This window comes from Mobula hypostoma, chromosome 2 (genome assembly GCF_963921235.1).
Source record: "Mobula hypostoma chromosome 2, sMobHyp1.1, whole genome shotgun sequence".
NCBI lineage: Eukaryota > Metazoa > Chordata > Chondrichthyes > Myliobatiformes > Myliobatidae > Mobula > Mobula hypostoma.
Window position 1 is genome coordinate 26559600 of NC_086098.1, and position 25390 is coordinate 26584989.

Sequence of the window (25390 nt, forward strand, 5' to 3'; positions counted from 1 at the left end):
AGGAAGGCAAATGCATATTAGCTTTCTTTGCAGAGAGTCAAAATGTAGTTATGACTTGCCATAGCCAATATAGGCCATCAATGAGATCACACCTGAAGAACTGCTTTTACTTTCTGGTCTCCATATTTAAGGAGAGGATAAATGCACTGAAGGTAGTTTGGAAAAGTTTTTAGCTTGATCTGCAGAATGAAGGGGTTGTCTTATCTGGAGAGGTTGAAAAGATCTATAAGAATAAGAGAAGACATTAAAATATATAAGGTTATCGGGATGCTTGATAAGGTACGTGCTGAAAGAATGTTTCTTTTCATCCCTCAGATAGTCATGAATCTTTGGAATTCCCTATCCAAAGGACACGTCCTGTGCTGTATCGTGTTGATCATTTAATGCAGACAAGTACAAGGTTTTGCACATCAGTAGGACTTACCAGGGTAGTTCTTACACAGTGAAAGGTAGGGCAATGAGGAGTGTGGTAGAACAAAGGGATCTGGGAATACATTCCATAATCCATTGAAAGTGGCGTCACAGGTAGAGAGGGTCGTGAAGAAAGCTTTTGGTACATTGGCGTTCATAAATCAATGTATTGAGTACAGGAGATGGGATGTTATCTTGAAATTGTATAAGACATTGCTGAGGCATAACTTGGAGTATTGCATGCAGTTTTGGTCACCTACCTACAGGAAAGATGTAAATAAGGTTGAAAAAGCACAGCGCAAATTTACAAGGATGTTGCCGGATCTGGAGGACCTGAGTTTTAAGGAAAGGTTGCATAGATTAGGATTGTATTCTTTAGAACGTAGAAGATTGAGGGGAGATTTGATAAAGGTATACAAAATTATGAGGGTTGTAGATAGGGTAAATGCAAGCAGGCTTTTTCCACTGAGGTTGGGTGGGATTACAACCAGAAGCCATATCTTAAGGGTCAAGGGTGAGAAGTTAAAAGGAAAGATGAGGGGAAGCTTCTTCACTCAGAGGGTCGTGTGAGTGTGGAATGAGTTGCCAGTGCAAGTGGTGCATGCGAGCTTGATTTCAATGCTTAAGAGAAGTTTGGATAGGTACGTGGATGGTAGGGGTATGGAGGGCTGCGGTCCCAGTGCAGGTCGATGGGAGTCGTCAGTTTAAATGGTTTCAACTTGGACTAGATGGGCCGAAGGGCCTGTTTCTGTGCTGTACTTCTCTATGACTCCATTACAGAATATCTTTCTAGTGTTTCCCACTCCCTCCCTGCCTCCTTTCCCACTCTCAGTCTGCAATAGAGACCCATATCAAAATCAGGTTTATCATCACTCACATATGTCATGAAATTTGTGGGTTTTTTGTGGCAGCAGTACAGTGCAATACATAAAGTGACTACAGTACTGTGCAAAAATCTTAGTTTCTCTCTCTCCCTCTCCCTCTCCCTCTCTCTCTCTCCCCCCTCTCTCTCTACCTCTCTCCCTCTCCCCCTCCCTCCCTCTCCCTCCCTCCCCCCCATATCCATATATATTTATACATACACCTAGGAATTTTGTACAGTACTGTACTATCTTACCACTTCCTTAATAATAGATTGCAGTGTTTTCCCTAAACCAACAATTGCCTAATAGGCTCATAGTTACTGAATTTCTTCCTCTCTTCTGTCAATAGTGGGGTTACATTTGCGACCTTCCAGACTGTGGGAACCAAACTTGAGCCTATGGAATATCGGTTTTCTACCACTTGACTGTTCCCTAGTTTCATACAAACAGATTCTGCCCCTTGATTTTCTGATCCAGGGTCCTTATTCTCTCCTACTGTTCATTATTATCAGTATGATATCATATCCTTTTCCATTTTACTTATTTTCTCAAAGTAAAAATCGTATTTCATTTCTAATCTGAATTACTTTACAATTGTGTCACTGAAATAACTATCAGGTATTGCAGAACATAATTTAACTATTCTCTCCCCTATCATCACTGCAACACTTATTTCTTCACACTTCTCGCTCTCACCTATACCAAGGTGTTTAGCCTTCCATCCTACAGTCTCTGCTCTCAACCATCCATGGCGAATGCAAAAGCTTCATTTCTGTCAGACATATGAAAGGCCAGGGGCTCGCTCTTGACTGATCAATTCTACAGTACTTAATCCAAGCAGTATGACTGCTTCCCAGAGCAACTATTCAGGCAACTTTCTACCTCTCTGATTCATCACTGTGTTGAAATCTCAAACCAGCTCATTATCTGAGTCGAAGCCCCTTGAGTACAAACACTTACTGTAGACGGTATTGCCGGAGATCCCAAAGAGTCTCACTCCACCTCCATATTTTTTCAGTGAGGAGGCCCTGACATTCATATTCAAGTTATCACCTTTGTGCCACATGACATGCATCAACCAGTTGCATCTTGTTAACCCATTACCTCGCAACTGAAAGGCCAATTGTTCAGCACTTTAGATTACTTTAATTTTAAAACCATAAGGGCAATAAATTTTAATTATAAAACTAAATTTAAATAATACATTTCTAAACTGAAGATAAAATCATCTCATTCCTCACCCAATCCAATTCCTGTGTTATATCTGTTCCCTTTTCTTTTTTAACTGCCTCACTTCCACTGTCACACCTTCTCTTGCGTACTGTTTTCCAATGTGTGGTTCCTGTACCTCCCATGTTCCTGTCATATGCACTTCTCTTCAACTCATAGTGTCTCTGATAACCCCTCCTCTATGCTCACAAGGATTGTGCTTTCTGCATTAAGGTTAAATTCACAGTGACTCCATCTTTGCAATTTTTTAAACACAAGATAAGAACTGTGTTTAACTTCACAAAGGAAAAAGATCTACCATGTGAAACCTGGAAGCACTGGTGTTTGTAAAGCTGAATGGACTAAACATAGAATTGTACTATTTCATTTCTTCTTTGATTGGCCTCACTATTCAATAAGGTATATCATCCCTCATCCTAATCCTCAGTTAATAATACACCTTTATTCATGCCCAGTTTAATGCAAAACTTAAAGAAATTTAGAATGTGGAATTGTGGAAAGGAACATAGAACATAGAATAGTACAGCACAGTACAGGCCCTTCGGCACACAATGTTATGCTGACCCTTAAACACTCCCTGCCGTATAACCCCCCACCTTAAATTCCTCCATAAACATGTCTGGTAGTCTCTTAAATTTCACTAGTGTATCTACCTCCACCACTGACTCAGGCAGAGCATTCCACGCACCAACCACTCTCTGAGTAAAAAACCTTCCTCTAATATCCCCCTTGAACTTCCCACTGCTTACCTTAAAGCTATGTCCTCTTGTATTGAGCAGTGGTGCCCTGGGGAAGAGGCGCTGGCTGTCCACTCTATCTATTCCTCTTAATATCTTGTATACCTCTATCATGTCTCCTCTCATCCTCCTTCTCTCCAAAGAGTAAAGCCCTAGCTCCCTTAATCTTGATCATAATGCATACTCTCTAAACCAGGCAGCATTCTGGTAAATCTCCTCTGTACCCTTTCCAATGCTTCCACATCCTTCCTATAGTGAGGCGGCCAGAACTCCAAGTGTGGTCTAACCAGAGTTTTATAGAGCTGTATCATTACCTCGCCACTCTTAAACTCTAATCCTTGACTTATGAAAGCTAACACCCCATACTTTCTTAACTACCCTATCCACCTGTGAGGCAACTTCCAGGGATTTGTGGAGATGTACCCCGAGATCCCTCTGCTCCTCCACACTACCAAGTATCCTGCCATTTACTTTGTACTCTGCCTTGGAGTTTGTCCTTCCAAAGTGTACCACCTCACACTTCTCCGGGTTGAACTCCATCTGCCACTTCTCAGCCCACTTCTGCATCCTATCAATGTCTCTCTGCAATCCTTGACAATCCTCTACACTGTCTACAACACCACCAACCTTTGTGTCATCTGCAAACTTGCCAACCCACCCTTCTACCCCCACATCCAGCTCGTTAATAAAAATCACGAAAAGTAGAGGTCCCAGAACAGATCCTTGTGGGACACCACTAGTCACAACCCTCCAATCTGAATGTATTCCCTCCACCATGACACTCTGCCTTCTGCAGGCAAGCCAATCCTGAATCCCCCTGGCCAAACTTCCCTGGATCCCATGCCTTCTGACTTTCTGAAGAAGCCTTCCATGTGGAACCTTGTCAAATGCCTTATAGATCCACTGCACTACCTTTATCTATATGCCTGGTCACCTCCTCAAAGAACTCTATCAGGCTTGTTAGACATGATCTGCCCTTCACAAAGCCATGCTGACTGTCCCTGATCAGACCATGATTCTCTAAATGCCCATAGATCCTATCTCTAAGGATCTCTTCCAACAGCTTTCCCGCCACAGATGTAAAGCTCACTGGTCTATAATTACCCGGACTATCCCTACTACCTTTTTTGAACAAGGGGACAACATTTGCCTCCCTTCAATCCTCCGCTACCATTCCCGTGGACAACGAGGACATAAAGATCCTAGCCAGAGGCTCAGCAATCTCTTCCCTCGCCTCGAGGAGCAGCCTGGGGAATATTCCGTCAGGCCCCGGGGACTTATCCGTCCTAATGTATTTTAACAACTCCAACACCTCCTCTCCCTTAATATCAACATGCTCCAGAACATCAACCTCACTCATATTGTCCTCATCGTCATCAAGTTCCCTCTCATCGGTGAATACCGAAGAGAAGTATTCATCGAGGACCTCGCTCACTTCCACAGCCTCCAGGCACATCTTCCCACCTTTATCTCTATTCAGTCCTACCTTCACTCCTGTCATCCTTTTGTTCTTCATATAATTGAAGAATGCCTTGGGGTTTTCCTTTACCCTACTCGCCAAGGCCTTCTCATGCCCCATTCTTGCTCTTCTCAGCCTCCTTTCTTGCTACCCTATATTCCTCAATAGACCCATCTGATCCTTGCTTCCTAAACCTCACGTGTGCTGCCTTCTTCCACCTGACTAGATTTTCCACCTCACTTGTCACCCATGGTTCCTTCACCCTACCATTCTTTATCTTCCTCACCGGGACAAATTTATCCCTAACATCCTGCAAGAGATCCCTAAACACGGACCACATGTCCATAGCACATTTCCCTAAAAAAACATCATCCCAATTCACACCCGCAAGTTCTAGCCTTATAGGCTCATAATTTGCCCTTCCCCAATTAAAAATTTTCCTGTCTTCTCTGATTTTATCCTTTTCAATGATAATGTTAAAGGCCAGGGAGCGGTGATCACTGTCCCCCAGATGCACACCCACTGAGAGATCTGTGACCTGATCCGGTTCGTTTCCTAATAATAGATCTATTATGGCATTCCCCCTAGTCAGCCTATCTACATACTGTGACAGGAATCTGTCCTGGACACACTTAACAAACTCTGCCCCATTTAATCACTTGCAACTAATCAGGTGCCAATCAATATTAGGGAAGTTAAAGTCACCCATGATAACAACCCTGTTATTTTTACACCTTTCCAAAATCTGCCTCCCAATCTGCTCCTCGGTATCTCTGCTGCTGCCGGGGGCGTATAGAGTAACTGCTCCCTTCCTGTTCTGGACTTCCACACATACTGACTCAAAAGAAGATCCTGCTACATTACCCACCCTTTCTGTAGCTGTAATAGTATCCCTGACCAGTAATGCCACCCCTCCTCCCCTTTCTCCCCCTCCCTATCCCTTTTAAAGCAATGAAATCCAAGAATATTGAGAATCCATTTCTGCCCTGATGCCAGCCAAGTCTCTGTAATGGCTACTACATCATAATTCCATGTATGTATCCAAGCTCTCAGTTCATCACCTTTGTTCCTGATGCTTCTTGCATTGAAGTACTGTTACGTACCCCGTAACTGGGTTGCCAAACCAGCAGAAATGGATCACTCAGTTGGAGTCTGGAGTACTAGAACTAAGAAAGTTTTATTAAAGAAACAAGCAACACATTAATCGAAAGGATAATAAATGCAACAGTTCAGCGATGATAAACGCACATGTGCACAGAATTAAGATAACAGCATCAATCAAGCTCTATCGTTGTCTAGGGGTAAATGACCAATTTCAAAATGACTCAAAGTTCAGTCCAGTTAGTAGTTCAGTTCGCAGTAATCGTTGCCATGGCGGTGGACAACGTGGGGGAAGAGAGACATAGAATAGGAACAACTGATCATTCAGAACACTGCTTCACTCACAGACCAGCAAGATGGCTCACAGACCAGCGATAATTGCTCACAAACAGCTTTTGGGCGGTTCCTTGGTGATGTCACCTGAGGTCACCGACTGTGACCCCTCCTCCAGATGCGGTCGATCCTCTGCAGTGAACCCGGCACCCAGGCAAGGGCGGACACACACCGGGTTCCCGCTGATCGTACCTTTCCACCCTGGTCGTTGTCTGGTACTTCTCACCCACTCGTGAGAAGCGTACCGCTTCCAGGGTCTCATTACCTCGGGTGGCGTGTGTGTGTCCTGTCTTAGCGAACCTGTCCCTTTTTATCCCCCTGCTGGGGTATCGCCTGTCCATCACTTCAAACAGTTCAAGGTTCAAAGAGGGGAGCCGCTCCAGACAGCTCTTCCTCCCACATCCCTTCATTACACATCTCCAGACGCTGCTCCATTGTTCCTTATCTCTCCTTCCCCTGAGGGCAGGTGGCAGACCAACTGCTGATGCCACTGATGCTAGCCCAGGCCAGCAAACATCTTAATTTTATGTGTATTTTCGTAACACTTCCCCCCTTTAAGGATTTTTACCGGGAGGTAAAAATTACAAACATGACTACATTATCTGATACATACACAATATACATCTTTAACAGTTATTTAGCTAATACAGAGAATTTGAAGCTGTCAACACCTTGACAGACAGTCATCACATTTTCTGTTCCTTTTACACGTGTTATTAATAATCCCTTAGACCAGGCTCCAACTCAGCAAACTTCATAGTGGCCAAAAACACTGATGAATTGCGACCAATGTAACCTCTCATTTGGTTTTGTCCCGGACCACAACATCAAGGGTCGTCCCATTCCGACTCAATTTTCTCTCGCAAGGGCTTAGTAGGAGGGGGACGGGTATTGACCGCAGAGTTATTGCAAAACTTCCTGCAGTACCCCACCATCTCCAAGAGCCTTCTGAGGGCCCTCTTGTCTGTCGGGGTTGGGAGGTCAGCGATAGCCTGCACTGTAGCTTGCATCGCTGCCAGCTGCCCCTGTGCCACCACAATTCCCAGGTAAGTGACCTTCGTGTGGCCGAATTCATTTTTTTCAAGGTTCACTATCAAGCTGGCTTCAGACAGCCGTATTAAATTGCCAATACACACCTCTGTGTTCATCAGCCCTTTAGTCACTGAATTACTCAAAAAATATGGGTGTTGTTTACTTGGCTGCCCTATTGTAACAGACATAACCCAACGTCCCAGTTCTTTGCATTTCCTCGGGACAATCAAACACATGGGTGCGAGTCGTTTAATTACTCCTTCGGGGATTAAGGGAGAGACCTTATCAGTAGACTTGGCCAAAACAATAGCCTTCTCCCATCTGACCGATCCCATCCTAATCTTTTCAAAATGGTTTTTTCCTCTTATCAAGGGGCCCCTAGCTTCATTGATTTCCACGCTAACACCGACTAGGTTTGTTAGCATATCAAAAGCCGGTGACCGTCTCAGTTCGCGTCGGTCATGATCAATAACATTCTTCCCCCTGGGCAGCCGGTAAATCTCTTTCATGATTCCACCAACTGTTTCCTCCAACACCGCAAAATGTCCACCGGGGGGTACCTCGTGGGCCATGTTAAAAACCTCATCCCCATAACTCTTTTGCACCACCCCCCACTCCTCATCTGCGGATGCTGTACTTGATTTCCCTTTCTTCCTTAGCACTTCCTCATCCGCACAATAGCTTGTCAAGGCTGTGTCAGAGAGAGCGGTCTCTGCCAAAACCATCAGCCCCTCGTCTCGCTCCTGCGTCTGCACAAATTCTTTCCTGGCTACTGCTACGTCCGTCCCAGCTCCCTCACTACCTCTTATCTCACTACACCCTGTCTCATACAAGGTTGGCAGAAATGTTTCAGCCAAATTCACCATCGCGGGCGGGGCCTCCATGCTGGCAGGCTGACCCGTCAATCTCACGACTGGGAACACGATTCCTCCGGCGATGTCATTACCGAGCAAGACTTCCACGTCTTTCATCGGTAACTCGGACCTCACCCCGACTGTGACTAGTCCAGAGACCAGGTTGCTTTGTAGGTGTATCTGGTGCAAAGGCACGGTTTCAGTCCCTTGTCCAATGCCCTGTATCACACTGACCTCCCCAGTCTCAGTCTCTGAGCCAAACTCTAATACACTCTTCAGTATTAGTGACTGACACGCTCCCGTGTCTCTCCAGATCCGCACTGGAACTGGTTTAAACCCCTCCTTCACTGACACCAATCCGGCCGAGATAAACTTCTCGCGCCCTTCCTGAACTTTATCAGACCTCCTCCCCCTTGGGGGTGGGTTTGCCGGCTCAATACAGCCAGTCGGAACCCCCGTCTTTCCTTTCCTTGGGGCAAAGCACCTGGACGCAAAGTGTCCGACTTTCCCACAATTATAACAGACGACCCCAGGAGACTTCCTACCAGACTGCTCCCGGTCTACCTTATCCTTTTCACTAGTCCCCGGCTTACTTTCTGACTTTTCCGGCGGACTCTCCCCGCCGTCCTGACTACCCTTCTGGTAGCCTTTACTCGGGGCAAACTTCATTTTATGCGTCAACGCATACTCATCCGCTAACTTAGCAGTTGCGGCTAACGTGGCTGCCTCTTTCTCATCGAGGTAGGGTCTCATACCCTCAGGGACACAACCTTTAAACTGCTCAATCAGAATCAGCTGCAGCAGTCTGTCATAATCCCCCTCTACCCCTTTCGAGGCGCACCAACGCTCACAATATGTTTGCATCTCGCGAGCAAACTCCAAATACGTGCGGTCCCACCGCTTCCTCGCATTCCGGAACCTCTGCCGGTATGCCTCCGGGACCAACTCATAAATCCTGAGGATGGCCTCCTTCACCACCTCATACTTCTGGGCATCTTCCGCGGATAAAGCGGAGTAAGCTTGTTGGGCTTTCCCTTTCAGTACACTCTGAAGTAAAACAACCCACTTATCCCTTGGCCAGTCCTGACTTATGGCCACTTTTTCGAAATGGAGAAAGTACCGATCCACATCGGTATCGTCAAATGGGGGAACCAGCCTAACCTCCTGGGTCGCCCGGAACCCTCCACCTTGGTTCGGCACGAGCCCCTGCTCGGCCCTTATCTTTAACTTCTCCAGCTCAAATTCCCTTTCCCTCTGTTTCTCCTCTCTCTCCAACTGTCTGTCCCTCTCTCTCTCTTCTCTCTCCAACTGTCTTTCTCTCTCTTGCCTTTCTACCTCTTTCTCTCTCTCTCGCCTTTCTAACTCTTTCTCTCTCTCTCGCCTTTCTAACTCTCTCTCTTTCTCCTGCCTTTCTAACTCTCTCTCTTTCTCCTGCCTTTCTAACTGCTTCTCTTCGTGTTCTAACTGCCGTACCCGGAACTCGTGCTCGAGTCTCAGTTTTTCAAGCTGTACCTGTACCGCGTCTCCAGCAGGTTTTTCAATAGACACCTCCCCCAGCTCACCTTGGGGAAACACACCTTTAGATACATAGTGCTCTACAATAGCTCTGTGTATCTCCTCTCTCCTCATTGTCGACTTCACCTTGGCAAGATTCACCCGTTTGGCCACAGCTATCAATTCCGATTTCCTGGCATCCTCTAATGCCTCCAAGGTCGGCGCCTTTATAAATTCCTCAACCTCCATTTCTGCTGTTTGTCTTTTCTTTCTTTCGGGAATTTTAACCCAATCAATTTACTCCGTCCCAAATTTAGCGTTCAAAATCCCGGACGAGCCCCCACTTATGTTACGTACCCCGTAACTGGGTTGCCAAACCAGCAGAAATGGATCACTCAGTTGGAGTCTGGAGTACTAGAACTAAGAAAGTTTTATTAAAGAAACAAGCAACACATTAATCGAAAGGATAATAAATGCAACAGTTCAGCGATGATAAACGCACATGTGCACAGAATTAAGATAACAGCATCAATCAAGCTCTATCGTTGTCTAGGGGTAAATGACCAATTTCAAAATGACTCAAAGTTCAGTCCAGTTAGTAGTTCAGTTCGCAGTAATCGTTGCCATGGCGGTGGACAACGTGGGGGAAGAGAGACATAGAATAGGACCAACTGATCATTCAGAACGGCTTCACTCATAGACCAGCAAGATGGCTCACAGACCAGCGATAATTGCTCACAAACAGCTTTTGGGCGGGTCCTTGGTGATGTCACCTGAGGTCACCAACTGTGACCCCTCCTCCAGATGCGGTCGATCCTCTGCAGTGAACCCGGCACCCAGGCAAGGGCGGACACACACCGGGTTCCCGCTGATCGTACCTTTCCACCCTGGTCGTTGTCTGGTACTTCTCACCCACTCGTGAGAAGCGTACCGCTTCCAGGGTCTCATTACCTCGGGTGGCGTGTGTGTGTCCTGTCTTAGCGAACCTGTCCCTTTTTATCCCCCTGCTGGGGTATCGCCTGTCCATCACTTCAAACAGTTCAAGGTTCAAAGAGGGGAGCCGCTCCAGACAGCTCTCTCTCCCACATCCCTTCATTACACATCTCCAGACGCTGCTCCATTGTTCCTTATCTCTCCTTCCCCTGAGGGCAGGTGGCAGACCAACTGCTGATGCCACTGATGCTAGCCCAGGCCAGCAAACATCTTAATTTTATGTGTATTTTCGTAACAGTACACATACTTTAGCCCTTCTACCTAACTACCTTTACACCGTTTATTCTGCTTCTCTTTCCTCAAAGCCTCTCTATATGTTAGATCTGGCTTTATTCCATGCACTTCTTCCACTGCTCTATAGCTCCGGGTCCCATCCCCCTTCCAAATTAGTTTAAACCCTCCCGAACCATGCTAGCAAACCTACCTGCAAGGATATTGCTCCCCCTTGAGTTCGAGTGCAACCCATCCAATCTGTACAGGTCCCACCTTCCCCAGAAGAGATCCCAATGATCCAAAAATCTCAAACCCTGTCTCCTGCACCAACTCCTCAGCCACGCATTCAACTGCCATCTCCTCCAATTCTTACCATCGCTATCACGTAGCAGTGGCAGCAATCCTGAGAACACCACCCTTGAGGTCCTGTTCTTCAGCCTTCTGCCCAGTTCCCAAAACTCACACTTCAGGACCTCATCCCTCTTCCTGCCTATGTCGTTGGTGCCAACATGTATCACAACTTCTGGTTGTTTCCCCTCTCGTACTGGGATGTTGTGCACCCGGTCAGAGACATCCCGGACCCTGGCACCCAGGAGGCAACAAACCATGCGGGTGTCCCTCTCACGTCCACAAAAACTCCTGTCTGTTCCCCTGACTATAGAGTCTCCAATGACGACAGCTCTCCTCTTCTCCGTTCCACCCTTCTGCACCACAGGATCAGACTCAGTGCCGGAGGCCCTGCCACCGTGGCTCACACCTGGTGGTCGTCCCCGCCAACAGTACCCAGGACAGTAAACTTATTATTTAGAGGAATGGCTACAGAGGTGCTCTGCACTACCTGTCTGCTCACCTTCGCTTTCCCCCCTCTGACTGTCACCCAATGACCTGCTTCCGACAGCCTAGGTGTGACTACCTCCCTGTAGCTCTCATCTATGACTGCCTCATTCTCCCTTATGAGTCGAAGGTCATTCAGCTGCTGCTCCAGATTCCTTACACGGTCTTCCAGATCGCCCAGTCACATGCACTTCTGAATTTTAAGGTGATTGAAGGAAAGTGTACGGGGAATGCCAGAGGTAAAGGTTCTATGTTGATAATTGTGGCTGCATGGGACGCACTGCCTGGAGTGGTTGTAGATGCAGATTTGGATCAGCAAATTTGCTGATGATACAAAGATTGGAGGTGTAGTAGACAGTGAGGAAGGTTTTCAGAGCTTGCAGAGGGACTAGGACCAGCTGGAAAAATGGGCTGAAAAATTGCAGATGGAATTTAATGCAGACAAGTGTGAGGTATTGCACGTTGGAAGGACAAACCAAGGTAGAACATATAGGGTTAATGGTAAGGCACTGAGGAGTGCAGTAGAACAGAGTAGAATACAGATACAAAATTCCCTAAAAGTGGCGTCACAGGTAGATAGGGTTGTAAAGAGAGCTTTTGGTACATTGGCCTTTATTAATCAAAGTATTGAGTATAAGAGCTGGAATGTTATGATGCGGTTGTATAAGGCATTGGTGAGGCCGAATCTGGAGTATTGTGTTCAGTTTTGGTCACCAAATTACAGGAAGGATATAAATAAGGTTGAAAGAATGCAGAGAAGGTTTACAAGGATGTTGCCAGGACTTGAGAAACTCAGTTACAGAGAAAGGTTGAATAGGTTAGGACTTTATTCCCTGGAGCGTAGAAGAATGAGGGGAGATTTGATAGAGGTATATAAAATTATGATGGGTATAGATAGAATGAATGCAAGCAGGCTTTTTCCACTGAGGCAAGGGGAGAAAAAAACCAGAGGACATGGGTTAAGGGTGAGGGGGGAAAAGTTTAAAGGGAACATTGGGGGGGGGGCTTCTTCACACAGAGAGTGGTGGGAGTATGGAATGAGCTGCCAGACGAGGTGGTAAATGCAGGTTCTTTTTTAACATTTAAGAATAAATTGGATAGATACATGGATGGGAGGTGTATGGAGGGATATGGTCCGTGTGCAGGTCAGTGGGACTAGGCAGAAAATGGTTCGGCACAGCCAAGAAGGTCTGTGCTGTAGTTTTTCTATGATTTCTATGGTTTCTTTCTATACATTAGGGACATTTAAAAAGGTCAGCCTGACATAGTGGCCGAAGTGTCTATGCTGCGTGTAATGTTCTATGACAATGCTGCAATAGTTATGTGGTAGTAAACAGCACAATTGTTGGTCTACTGCAGGAGTTCCCAACCTTTTTAAATGTGATGGACAAATATTATTAAGCAAGGAGTCCATGGATTCCAGGTTGGGAGCCTTTGATCTAGCGGTTATACAATGGAAAAATAAAAGAGGCATGAGACATCAGAGAAGACACTAAAAACCAAACAGGCTCAAAGTGAAATCCAACAGCTACATCAGAAAATAAGGATGCAATGTTGAGACTTTATAAAGCATTGGTAAGGCCTCACCTGGAGTATTTTTGAGCTGTTTTGGACCGCTTATCTTAGAAAGGATGTGCTGAAATTGGAGAAGGTTCAAAGGAGGTTCATAAAATGATTACAGGATTGAAAGGCTTGTCATATGAAGAGCGTTTGATGGCTCTGGGCTGGAATTTCACTGGAATTCAGAAGTATGAGGGGTGACCTCATTGAAACCTATTGAATGGTGAAAGGCCTTGATAGGGTGGATGTGGAGAGGATGTTTCCTATGGTGGGAGAGGTTAAGACCAGAGAGCACAGCCTCAGATGAAGAGGAATTTGTTTAGCCAGAGAGTGGTGAATCTGTGGAATTCGTTGCCACAGGCAGCTGTGGAGGCCAAGTCTTTATGAGGCAGATGTTGATAGATTCATGATTGGTCAGGGCATGAAGGGATTGGGGCTGAAAGGAAAATGGATCGGCCATGAAGAAATGGCGGAGCAGACTCGATGAGCCAAATGGCCTAATCCTGCTCCTGTATCTTATGGAAACAAATCATTACCCCCCCCCCCCCCCGGCATCTGTCTCATCCTCACAGAGTTTGACACCTGATGCCATAATTGTCCTCCAATGTACGATAAGTTCCAAGTTGTGCCAGCAACTATATCCATACTGCAAGTTTGATCTATTCTAGCAACTGGCCACTGATGTCAAGGTGACTATGACTTTGAGCTATTATGCTCTTAGTTTCTTGAGCAGCAATTGGCTGGTATCACAGGGTCACTCACGATGTGAAGAATATTGTATCAGGAAGCCCCTATTCCCTTTAGTGTAAAGTTCATTACATTCAGCACGGAACAGAACAGAAAGCAAAGGTAGAGGCAACAGTAATTTGTTGGATTGGTAGGTTCCCAATGTGCCGGGGTGATTGATTGTATGCACATTGTAATTCATGTTTCCTGTCACAATCCAGATGTGTGAATTGCAAAGGATTTTGTTTCAGCAAAGTGCAAATTGTGTGTGATAGCTCTTACAAGATTCTACATGTTAATTCATGTTTCAGTTGAAATATGAATAATTCTTTTTTTGTGAGTCAATTAAATCTGATGGGACAAAAACACCGAAAGATAGCTCAGCAATTATAGATATATAAATAAATTATATATATATATTTATATGCCATCAAGTTCTAACTTAGTTCATAACTATTCTTGGGACATAATTGCTTCGCTTTAAGTGCATATTGAGTGGTGGTACTGACAGAGAAATATCTCTGGGAGAAGCAGAATAATCCTAAACAATTCTTTTGGCATTTAAAGCAATTGTCCAAATATCTGTGAGGAAGAGGAGCTCCTTATGAAATACACCTGTTTAAACTGGAGAAAATGAACGTGTTACGGTACGCACCTGACCATGCCAGCCTCTGAGGTTTAGGCACTGTGATTCTCCATAGTATGGATAGCTGGTGCAGTTCCTTTAAAGATTCTGGACCGCTCCACTAATTGTTGGCCATGTTTTGCACCAAGATTCGGATGTTTAAAAAGCACCTGAACTCAGATTCAGTGCTCAACTGTCAGCTCAACTTCGGTTCAATCCGTGATTGCGTTCAGGATTAATGTCTCATTTGGATTCTCATCTCGTCTCATCAGGTTCTCGTCTAGCATCTAGTCAAGAACCCTGTTCTCATCTCAGTCTTGAAATCATGTCTCAGTTCTCACCTTGGATACCCCAACCCCATGGGTCCTTCCCCTCCCCGTCTCTCGTCACATAACTGGATTGTTGCATGTCACTCTACACCCTCCAAAAAGTATTTTGCATCACTTGAGAGAAAGGGAAAGGATGAAGAGGTTCTATAATCTATAGATAAGCCAAAGAGGTGTTGTGCATGTAAATGGGAAGGGATGAGACAAGAGAAAAATGAATAGAGTAAAGATAGGAATAAATAAGTAGAATGAGTAAAGACTGGTCTAAAGCAATGTGACCATGGGGATATTTGTGCTTGTGGATCTTGGAGAGGATGTCAAGGCAGCCAAAGCAGGGTGGGAGGCCCATAATGTTGATGGCAGTGGAGGAAAACCTCCAAGTAAAGTAACTTCTGTGTCTTTCAGTAGTGGGTCATAGTCCAGAGATAGGTGTGAAGAGCTGTAATAGACCTGGAACTCTGAGTAAAAGACATTTCACAAATAACAATATCACATTTTGTTGGAGGTTTGATGTGGGGGGAGAGGTTGATTCTTTTGTAATGAGTGCTGCCGGTTCAGATGGAAGTAGGTTAGAATCAGTAAGTGCAGTAGAAAAAAATTGATATGTTCAATGTTGTGTAGGCAATTAGCAATGAATAAATACAGTTGGAGAGAGTCAAAACCTGGAGTCTTAACCTTCTGGTTAAGATGGCGCTACCAAATGTGTGCAACAGCTTCCTGGTAGTCAAAAAGCTAAGAAATCTCATTAAAAACATCATTAAAATACTTTTTCTGAGGTCAATTGTGTTAAATTATCACCGCAAACAGTGAAGGGGTGAGTTTGGGGGATGAATCGTAGCAGATAGTGTTCCGATGCCCAAACAGCTGGCCCAGGAGTGAGGTTGGATCACTCTGGGTGCCGTAAGGTGAAGACAGGACCTGGGCAGAGGAGATTCGATTTTGATGCTCATACAACTGGCCAGGGTGCATTGGCTGCTCAGCTGATTTGAACTGCTTGACAGCGGCTTCAAGCCAGGAGATGAAATCTGGGCCCGGAACGAGTCACTGGGCGGCGTGGTCTAGGCCAAAGCTTCGCAGCAGTGCCTGGGTTCTATTGCAAGGTGCAATGCGCTGTTTAGATAGTTTAAACACCAGCCCAGATTGGAGATGAGAGCCGATTTCACTTGCTCTCTGCGATCTTCACTCCTCTCTGTGGAGCCTTTCGCTATTCCGACATTTGGTCAATTTAACTGCCAGCCCGGAACGACTGAATAGACAGGGTGTCGGATGGGATGATAGCCGATCTTGCTTGTTCTCCATGATGGTCATCTCCATGGCCCTGAGGCTATGAAGACTGCCCGGCTGCTGTGCTCCATGCCCACTGATATGATGAACTGATAAGCAAGGCTTTGGGCCTGCTCTGGGGTTCGGACAACAATTGTTTACATGACTTGTACTTTTTTCTCTTGCGCATCTAGAGTTGGTCTTTTATTTTTGTTTTTTTTTAAATTGGGTTCTTTCGGCTTTCTTGCTTTGTGGCTATCTGTGAGCAAGTAAATCTCAAGGTTGTAGAATTTATACATTCTTTGGTAATAAATGTACTTGAATCTTTTTTTTAGATACTTTATTTTCAAAATTTTCAAAAAACAATAAAATCAACAAGAACATATAAGCTCAGACATGTGTGAAAATAAAATGAGCAAGAAAAAAAGGACATAACATTAGAGGGATGCCTGTTGTACAGAGTGCTCAAAAGTGCTAAACATTAAGTCTTGAATGAGGGCCGTGAGAGATTAGCTGGGGGGAAATTGTTCATCTGCCCCCGGCCTTGTCTAGGTAGGCAAGAAATGGATCCCAGATCGCCAAAAATTTTATAATTGAATTGGTTCTCAAGAACCTGAGTCTCTCCATCTGTATTGACTGAGAACATGTCAGCCATCCATCTCCGGAAGGAAGGGGGAAGAGAGTGATTTCCATTCCCTCAAGTTAAATCTTTTAGCGACAGTCATCCCCGGCATCAGAGACTGTTGTATGGCTGTAGGGAAGCATAGATTGGATTGCGAACAGCCAAAGATGGCGAGACCAGCTTCCAAGGGGAAGGATCTTTTATAGGCCTTGGAGTACCAGTGAAATATTTTGGACCAAAATCCAGTCAGTGAAGGGCAAAACCAAAAGGTGTGTGACAACGTGCCCTCCAACAAAAGTCTTAAGTTTCGTTTTTAAAAACTCCGTCAGAATTCTAAATCAGATTAGGAGTGTTCTGAATCTACCAGAGATCTCTGTACAAACACCAATCTGTTTCAATCACTCCTTTCTACCCTCATAGTCAGACAAAACCTACCATGCTTGGAGGGAAAAGGGTCTAGTTTCTAACAACGACCTGTACATAGAGGGATGGTTTGCAACATTTAGTCTGCTGAAAGAGAAATCTGAGTTGCCTTATTCGCACTTTTTTCATTACTTACAAATTTGACACTACGTCCAATCCAAGATTTGTAATTTTGAAATCCTTCCAGGGAAGCATATATTTTTTGATATCTTAAAGAACCCTCCTGACTCCAGGCATCTCGTTTCTAAGTTTGTACGTTTGTTTGATGGTTGTACTATACTGTGAAGATGAGGGAGGCCTGGAGAGAGGAATTGGGCATTGAATTACCTGAAGCTGCCTGGGACAAGAGTTTGTCTATGATACAGGCTTGCTCTGTTAACAGCAGACACCAACTGATCCAGTTCAAAGTTGTTCACCGTCTCCACTATTCTAAACTCAGGTTGCACAGGATTTACCCTTCAATCTCGCCAATGTGTGATAAATGTACTTGAATCTTGAGAGAGAGATCTGGGTGGACTGAGAGGGGCTGCAATATGGGGGTGAAGATACCTGGTGAAAGAAAGAATTCTGGAGTGAAAGTGCTTGAGGAAAAGCTCAGCTTGAAGTCAGTCTCAGAATTTGCTGAGAAGGGAATGGAGAGAGATGGAGTTGAGGCCTTAGCTGAGGACTGATGATTCTGGTTCAGGGAGGATGGAGAGGGGCGGCATGTGTATGGATGGAGTAAGCACGCAAGGAATGGGTTCAGAGAAAAATTATGTATGATTAAATGCATGGCATTAATGCTACAAGGACAACGATTCCTGAAGCAGTGACTGGCTTAATTATACCTGTGGATTTGAAATGGAAAGATTGGAATCCTGTGGACTAAGTTAATTCAGAAGTATATACTGAGAGAGGAGATGAAGCTCTGGAATTAAATTTTGGAAAGCCCTGATCAAAAATGAGGATGGAAATAGAAGCCATTGAGGGTGAGCAAAGTAAAAAGACACAGACTGACATCCCACTGGAGAAAGGAGCAAAAGCTCTTCAAGTTTGTATTTTCAGGAAGAGATTTGAGAATAATTGAAAAGCCAGGAGTGCAGATTTCCAACATCAAAAAGGAATGGGATGGATTACTCTCCGCTTGTCGACTTCAATTTGCAAACGGCTCTCAAGAAACATATCGTCGTCTGCGACAAAGCACCCAGACCTCTGCCGCTCAAATTTAGTCTTTGCATCACAGGAGGGGGTCCTCCATAGCTACAGTGTTTGTTATCCCTGAAATCACTGTAACAGTTCATTAAGCATTATTTATTAAACCAGAGATTTTGTCCACCCAGAGAGACAGGGGAAGTAGGTACTTGAGAAACTATTGCTGTTACTATTCCTTCCATGCTGATGCTGTCCCTCTTCATTACTGTTGGATGTAAATAAGCATAACATTGCTGGAGTAGCAATGGTACCTCATCCACAGGGCTGGAAACTTTTATACTCCCCTCTTCCACTTGTATCCTAATTGCAGTTCTCTTCTCTCTCCTACTGCTCTCTAAGCCTAGTGTTGCAAAAGTGCCTTTGCCCATTCCAGAACCTTTCCGCCAACCCCCTACTACTGCCACTTACACCAAACAATCTATATCTCCTCTCAGCTCTTTGTCTCCACCATTCTCATTCAAGAGACTTGTCCCAAATGCCACAGCCACTGTTCTTCTCTGCAGCCTCCGACTTGGCTGTCCATTTGATTAGTGCCAAGCAGGACGCAGAACATACAGTATATATAACAACCTGCTTTAAAATTCCATTCCATGTTTTTCTTACTAGGTTGAGATCACTTGCTCAGTATCATTTATTAATTTGTTTACTATTATTTTCTTTCTTGTATTTGCACAGTTTATCTTTTGTACATTTACTTATCAGTCTTTATGTATAGTTTTCCACTGTTTCTATTGTATTCCTTTGTTCTACTGTGCATACCTGCAAGAAAATGAACCTCAGGGTAGTATATGGTGACATATACATACTTTGATAATAAATTTACTTTGAACTTCCAACCTGCTTTCATGTCCTCTAAACATCGAAGAAGGACCCCGTTTTTGATTATCGAGTATTAACAAAGAATTGAATCTCAATTTGCTGATTTATATCAGTTTTGCCTGAGAAAAGATCGTGTCTTTCGTTGGTACTTAGTGTTACATATTTGTTCAGAGTTATATTATTTTTCAAGTCTTAGTGGGATTTTTGGAAAGGAATTTGTAAAACTTTGCTATTTTTGTTTGACAATTGCTTTGCTATTCCACCCATCACTCAAACTTTTAAAAAATTTATGTCTATTATCAATCAATTCAGATCCATGGAATATAAGAAAATTGCATAATTTTAGGTTATTCATGATTGCCTTGTTCTCTGCCACTAGTATTATTGAATTTTGGCTTCATGAATTCATCAGTGGAAACTGGCCAGGGATTCATTTTTTAAAGTAGGTATTACAATATATGATCACACAAACTAGGAGGCAGAGTAGGTCACTTGGTCCCAGATCTTGCTTAACTATTTAATAAGATTGCGGCTGATCTCATTGTAACCTCAATTCTGCATAAACATCTCCTGTGGTAACCATTCACTTTATTGTGCTTATCATGTATTGATTTGCCATTGCCTTTAAAATTATTCACAGACTCTGCTTCCTCTGCCTGATAACGGAGAGTCTAAAGACCTTCTGAAACAAAACATTCTGCCATATCCCTGTCTTAATTGGACAAGTTTTATTTTTAAAAATGTGATCCCTAGTACTAGATTTTCCTGCAAGAGGAATTGTCATCGCCGCATCTACTGTCCCTCGAGTCCCTCAAGTCCCTCAGGATCTTACATGTTTTAGTCCAGTTCCCTCTCATTCTTCTAAACTCTAGCTGTTACAAGCTGAGCTCATTATTACTCATCAAAACAAATTTTCCACTCCAGATATTAGTCTGGTAAATTTACTCTGAACCACTTCTAATATGTGCTTCCTTAAATGAGAAGGTCAGTACTAAAAACAATACTCCAAATATGGCTTACAATGACTTATATACTGAACATGTGTTTCCTATTTCTGCATCTGATTCCTTTAACAACAAATGATAATATTCTGTTGACTTTCCTAACTGCTTGCATTATCTACAGTACTGTGCAAAAGTCTTAGACACGTCTATAACTCTGGTTCCAAAGACTTTTGCATAGTACTATATATTGGTTAAAATAGGAAGGTAGTAGGGTAACAGAAATAAGAGTACTTAGCTTTGTATTGTTTCGTTGTTATTTGATAACTTGAAAGACATAATATACAGTACTGTGCAAAAGTCTCAGCCAAACCATAGAAATCTACAGCACATCAATGTTGTGCCAACCATGTCATCTACTCAAGAAACCGCCTAGAATTTCCTCTATTTTTCTAAGCTCCATGTACCTTTCTAAGAGTCTCTTAAAAGACTCCACCACCATCACTGGCAGCGCATTCCACACATCTACCACTCTCTGTGTGAAAAACTTACCTCTGACATTCCCTCGGCACCTACTTCCAAGCACCTTAAACCTATGCCCCCTCACGTTAGCCATTTCAGCCCTGGGAAAATGCCTCTGGCTATCCAAACAATCAATGCCTCTCATCATCTTATACATCTCTATCAGGTCATTTCTCATCCTCTGTTGCTCCAAGGAGAAAAAGCAAAGTTCACTCAACCTATTCTCATAAATTACGCTCTCCAATCCAGGCAACATCCTTGTAAATCTCCTCTGCTTTCTCTCTATAGTATCCACATCCTTCCTGTAGTGAGTTGACCAGAACTGAACACAGTACTCCAAGTGGGGTCTGACCAAGTCCTTATGTAGCTGTAACGTTACCTCATGGCTCTTGAACTCAATCTCACAGTTGTTGAATGCCAACACACCAAAAGCTTTCTTAACAATGCTGTCAACCTGTGCAGTAGCCTTGAGGATCCCATGGACATGGACCCCAAGATCTCTCTGATCCTCCACACTGCCAACATTTTTACCATTAATATGATATTCTGTCTTCAAATTTGACCTACCAAACTGAACTACTTCACACTTATCTGGGTTGAACTCCATGTGCCATCTTTCAGCCCAGTTCTGCATCCTTTCGATGTCCCGCTGTAACCTCTGACAGCCCTCCACACTATCCACAACACCCCTAACCTTTGTGTCATCAGCAAACTTACTAACCCACCCTTCTACTTCTTCACCCAGATCATTTAGAAAAGTCACAAGGGAGGGGGGGAGGGGTTCCAGAACAGATCCCTGTGAAATACCATATGTGACTTTTGCACAGTACTGTATGTAATGGACTTTTGTATATTATGTATTTGGACATGTACATTTGGTATATCGGCCTCTCAGAGCTCTGTAATCTCTCACCATTGTGAAGTCATAACTTGAAACACTCACCCAAGTCCTCAAGCGTCAATCTTTGTTTGTTCCCATTACCCTTTGAGTCTTTGTCTGCCTCCTTTTGGAGAAGAGATATTTCTCTTACTGTCTCACCTATTCAAGTCTAAAATAATGCGCCCAGAAGCATAGGAAACTGCTTCTCCACATGTCACCAGTCAGATTCTTTTTCTGCACAACTGTCAGCTCCTGCTCAAGACTCTGTGCAATTTCCTCATAAAATCTGGGCCTCAAATTCCACATTAACTTTAACTGGAGTTAACCGGTACCTCACTGATGTGTCCAAGCAAACAAAAATGCTTTTACCAGAAAAATAATCACACAAAATTGCATGTATAATAGCAAAGTAAGCGATATAGTACTAAATGTCTCGATTGACTGAGAAAAAGATTGACAGCACAATCACAAGTTTGCTTTGATTATCTGGACTGTCATAGACAAAGCCAGGCTATTACACTTAGACAAAGCCACGCTATTACACTAGGCACAAAACTTTGTTTTAAATCTTTATTGCTGAATATATTGAGGGTGAAACAACAAAAAATAGTTAAGGAGGGAAAACAGAAATGGTAAGAAACTGGCTTTCAAGCTTTGGATTACTACGAGCAGTTTGTATGATCCAAAATAGCACACATTTGTTGGGGAAAATAATTGTACATTCAATGTTCTTCAGTGTGCTTACACACATTTAATAAATATTTGCCAGAAACATGTCAGGCAGATAGATCAGTTGGCGCTCATATCTATACATGGTGTTCAGAAACCTATTCTCTGAAGAAAAATGTGTCAGACCTCAAAAAGGACATTATCGCTGAATGTGCTTCCTACTGAATAAAAGGCCCAACCAACAGTGATCGTTATTAGCTGAATGGTGGGGCAGAACCGTGTAAGGCTGCGAGTTCAGTTGGTTGAATTTAGGATTTGAAAATTTCTTCACCACCATTGATCACTCCTCAGCAGTCAAATGACTTTTTGGGGTTCTCACCCAGTTCTTTTGAATTGCCTTCTGGTATTGATCTCATTCTAAATGCCACAATCACCTGAGAGTGTGTCTGGAGCTCTGTTTCCTTTTGAAGACACTGTCTCTCCTCTACTGCTCTTCTTCCTTCAAGGACTGAAATGGTGTGTTCAAAAACGTTACAACTTGCTGTCTCTTTTTTGCATCACTTTTTAATACGTATCAGATTTTTCTTCTGCACAGCTGTGAGATCCTACTGAAGCTTCAACAAAATTTCTTCATGAAAGATAGAGTGTGAATTGCAGACTGGACCCAACTTCGGGTCTCTCACTGACCATTAAAAGAAACCCTGATTCGTTGGTACGGACTGGAATAAGTAGGTAGCTCCAAGTCGCTGTGCTGTCTGCTTAGCATTCAATGGTCGAGATTAATCTTGCAATGCTCTCTCATACATTTGTTTTTGGGGACTGTTAAAGTTAGACCTATGTAGGATGCTTAGTACTGGAGCAAGTGGAGCCACTGCCTCACAGATCCAATGACCAGGGTTCAACCCTGGTCTCTGCTGTGGGTTTCCAAAGGTGTGTAGTTGGTTAGTTATTGCAAATGTCCCCTGGTCAGTGAGTAATAGAAACTTGGGTGAGTAAATGGGAATGTTGAGTGGGATTAGTATAAATGGGTGCTCGTTGATCTGCACAGACTAGGCAAGCCGAAGGTCCTCTTTCCATGCTATATGACTCTATGACATAGTTACAATGTATTTTATTATCTCTCACTGCTGACCCGAACCAACCTGGTAAAATTGCTAAATGTCCTGACTCACAGAACACACATTCCATTTTCATAATATGAAAAACACCATAATTCAGCATGCTGGCAGTGTAGCTGCTTGATACGTGTGCAGCAAAAAGAGCCGTTGCTGAAATCTTGAAGGAGTTTCTGAAATGCAAGTGTTACAAGAGTGAAGTGACACAGAGGTTATACTGCACGTGTGATTTAGCTTCAGAAGAGGTACTTCAAACATTGCATCAAGACTAGCTAAATGCTAATCTCAGTGAAATGAAAGGGAGGGGCAGCCAGTATACAAAACGAGATATCAATGCTGAAACACCCCTGGTTCAATTTTCATATCCATTTCCCTACCTGGTTGCGGCTACCCATCATATCTCCTTTATCTGGTTCTACCTACTGTATCACCATTCAGCCTCTGTCTCTATCCTCACCAATTCCTCTCCCAATGAGTTTCACCTGCCTGTTGTTTTTCTTTACTTATATTTCCATCCATCACCTACCAGCCTCTGTCTTTACCCTCCCACCCTCCTCCTCTTCCTCAATGGGCTCCACCTGTCCATCTCCTCTCCATCTGGTGCCACTTATCACTTATCAAACTCTGACTCAGTCCTTCCTCTCGCTTCAATATACTAAGATATAGGAACAGAATTAGGCCATTTGGCCCATCGAGTCTGCTCCGCCATATCATCATGGCAGATCCATTTCCCTCTTAGAAACATAGAAACATAGAAAATAGGTGCAGGAGTAGGCCATTCGGCCCTTCGAGCCTGCACCGCCATTCAGTATGATCATGGCTGATCATCCAACTCAGAACCCTGTACCTGCCTTCTCTCCATACCCCCTGATTCCTTTAGCCACAAGGGCCATATCTAACTCCCTCTTAAATATAGCTAATGAACTGGCCTCAACTGTTTCCTGTGGCAGAGAATTCCACAGATTTACCACTCTCTGTGTGAAGAAGTTTTTCCTCATCTCGGTCCTAAAAGGCTTCCCCTTTATCCTTAAACTGTGACCCCTTGTTCTGGACTTTCCCAACATCGGGAACAATCTTCCTGCATCTAGCCTGTCCAATCCCTTTAGGATTTTATACGTTTCAATAAGATCCCCCCTCAATCTTCTAAATTCCAGCAAGTATAAGCCTAGTCGATCCCATCTTTCATCATATGAAAGTCCTGCCATCCCAGGAATCAATCTGGTGAACCTTCTTTGTACTCCCTCTATGGCAAGAATGTCTTTCCTCAGATTAGGGGACCAAAACTGCACACAATACTCCAGGTGTGGTCTCACCAAGGTCTTGTACAACTGCAGTAGTACCTTCCTGCTCCTGTACTCGAATCCTCTTGCTTTGAATGTCAGCATACCATTCGCCTTTTTCACCGCCTGCTGTACCTGCATGCCCACTTTCAATGACTGGTGTACAATGACACCCAGGTCTCGTTGCACCTCCCTTTTTCCTAATCGGCCACCATTCAGATAATAATCTGTTTTCCTGTTTTTGCCACCAAAGTGGATAACATCACATTTATCCACTTTAAATTGCATCTGCCATGAATTTGCCCACACACCTAACCTATCTAAGTCACCCTGCATCCTCTTAGCATCCTCCTCACAGCTAACACTGCCGCCTAGCTTCATGTCATCCGCAAACTTGGAGATGCTGCATTTAATTCCCTCATCTAAGTCATTAATATATATTGTAAACAACTGGGGTCCCAGCACTGAGCCTTGCGGTACCCCACTGGTCACTGCCTGCCATTCTGAAAAGGTCCCGTTTATTCCCACTCTTTGCTTCCTGTCTGCCAACCAATTCTCTATCCGCATCAATACCATACCTTTTTTCTCCGTATCCCTTTATACCCGGACTAATCAAGAATCTATCAACCTCTGCCTTAAATATACCCATGACTTGGCCTCCACAATCACCTGCTGAATGTCACAAATACTGAATTCACTGAGATACCTGACTTAATCACATTTCTCTTGTTGCTCCCACAAAATTTGTCCTTGCGAAAACCTCAAATATTCATCTTTCTCTAGCCTTATTGTCAGTGGTTGTCTTGTATATCTGTTCTCTGAGTGCAGCCTGAACTGATTTGGAAGTCTGGAAAAAATATTAAAACCTCACAGA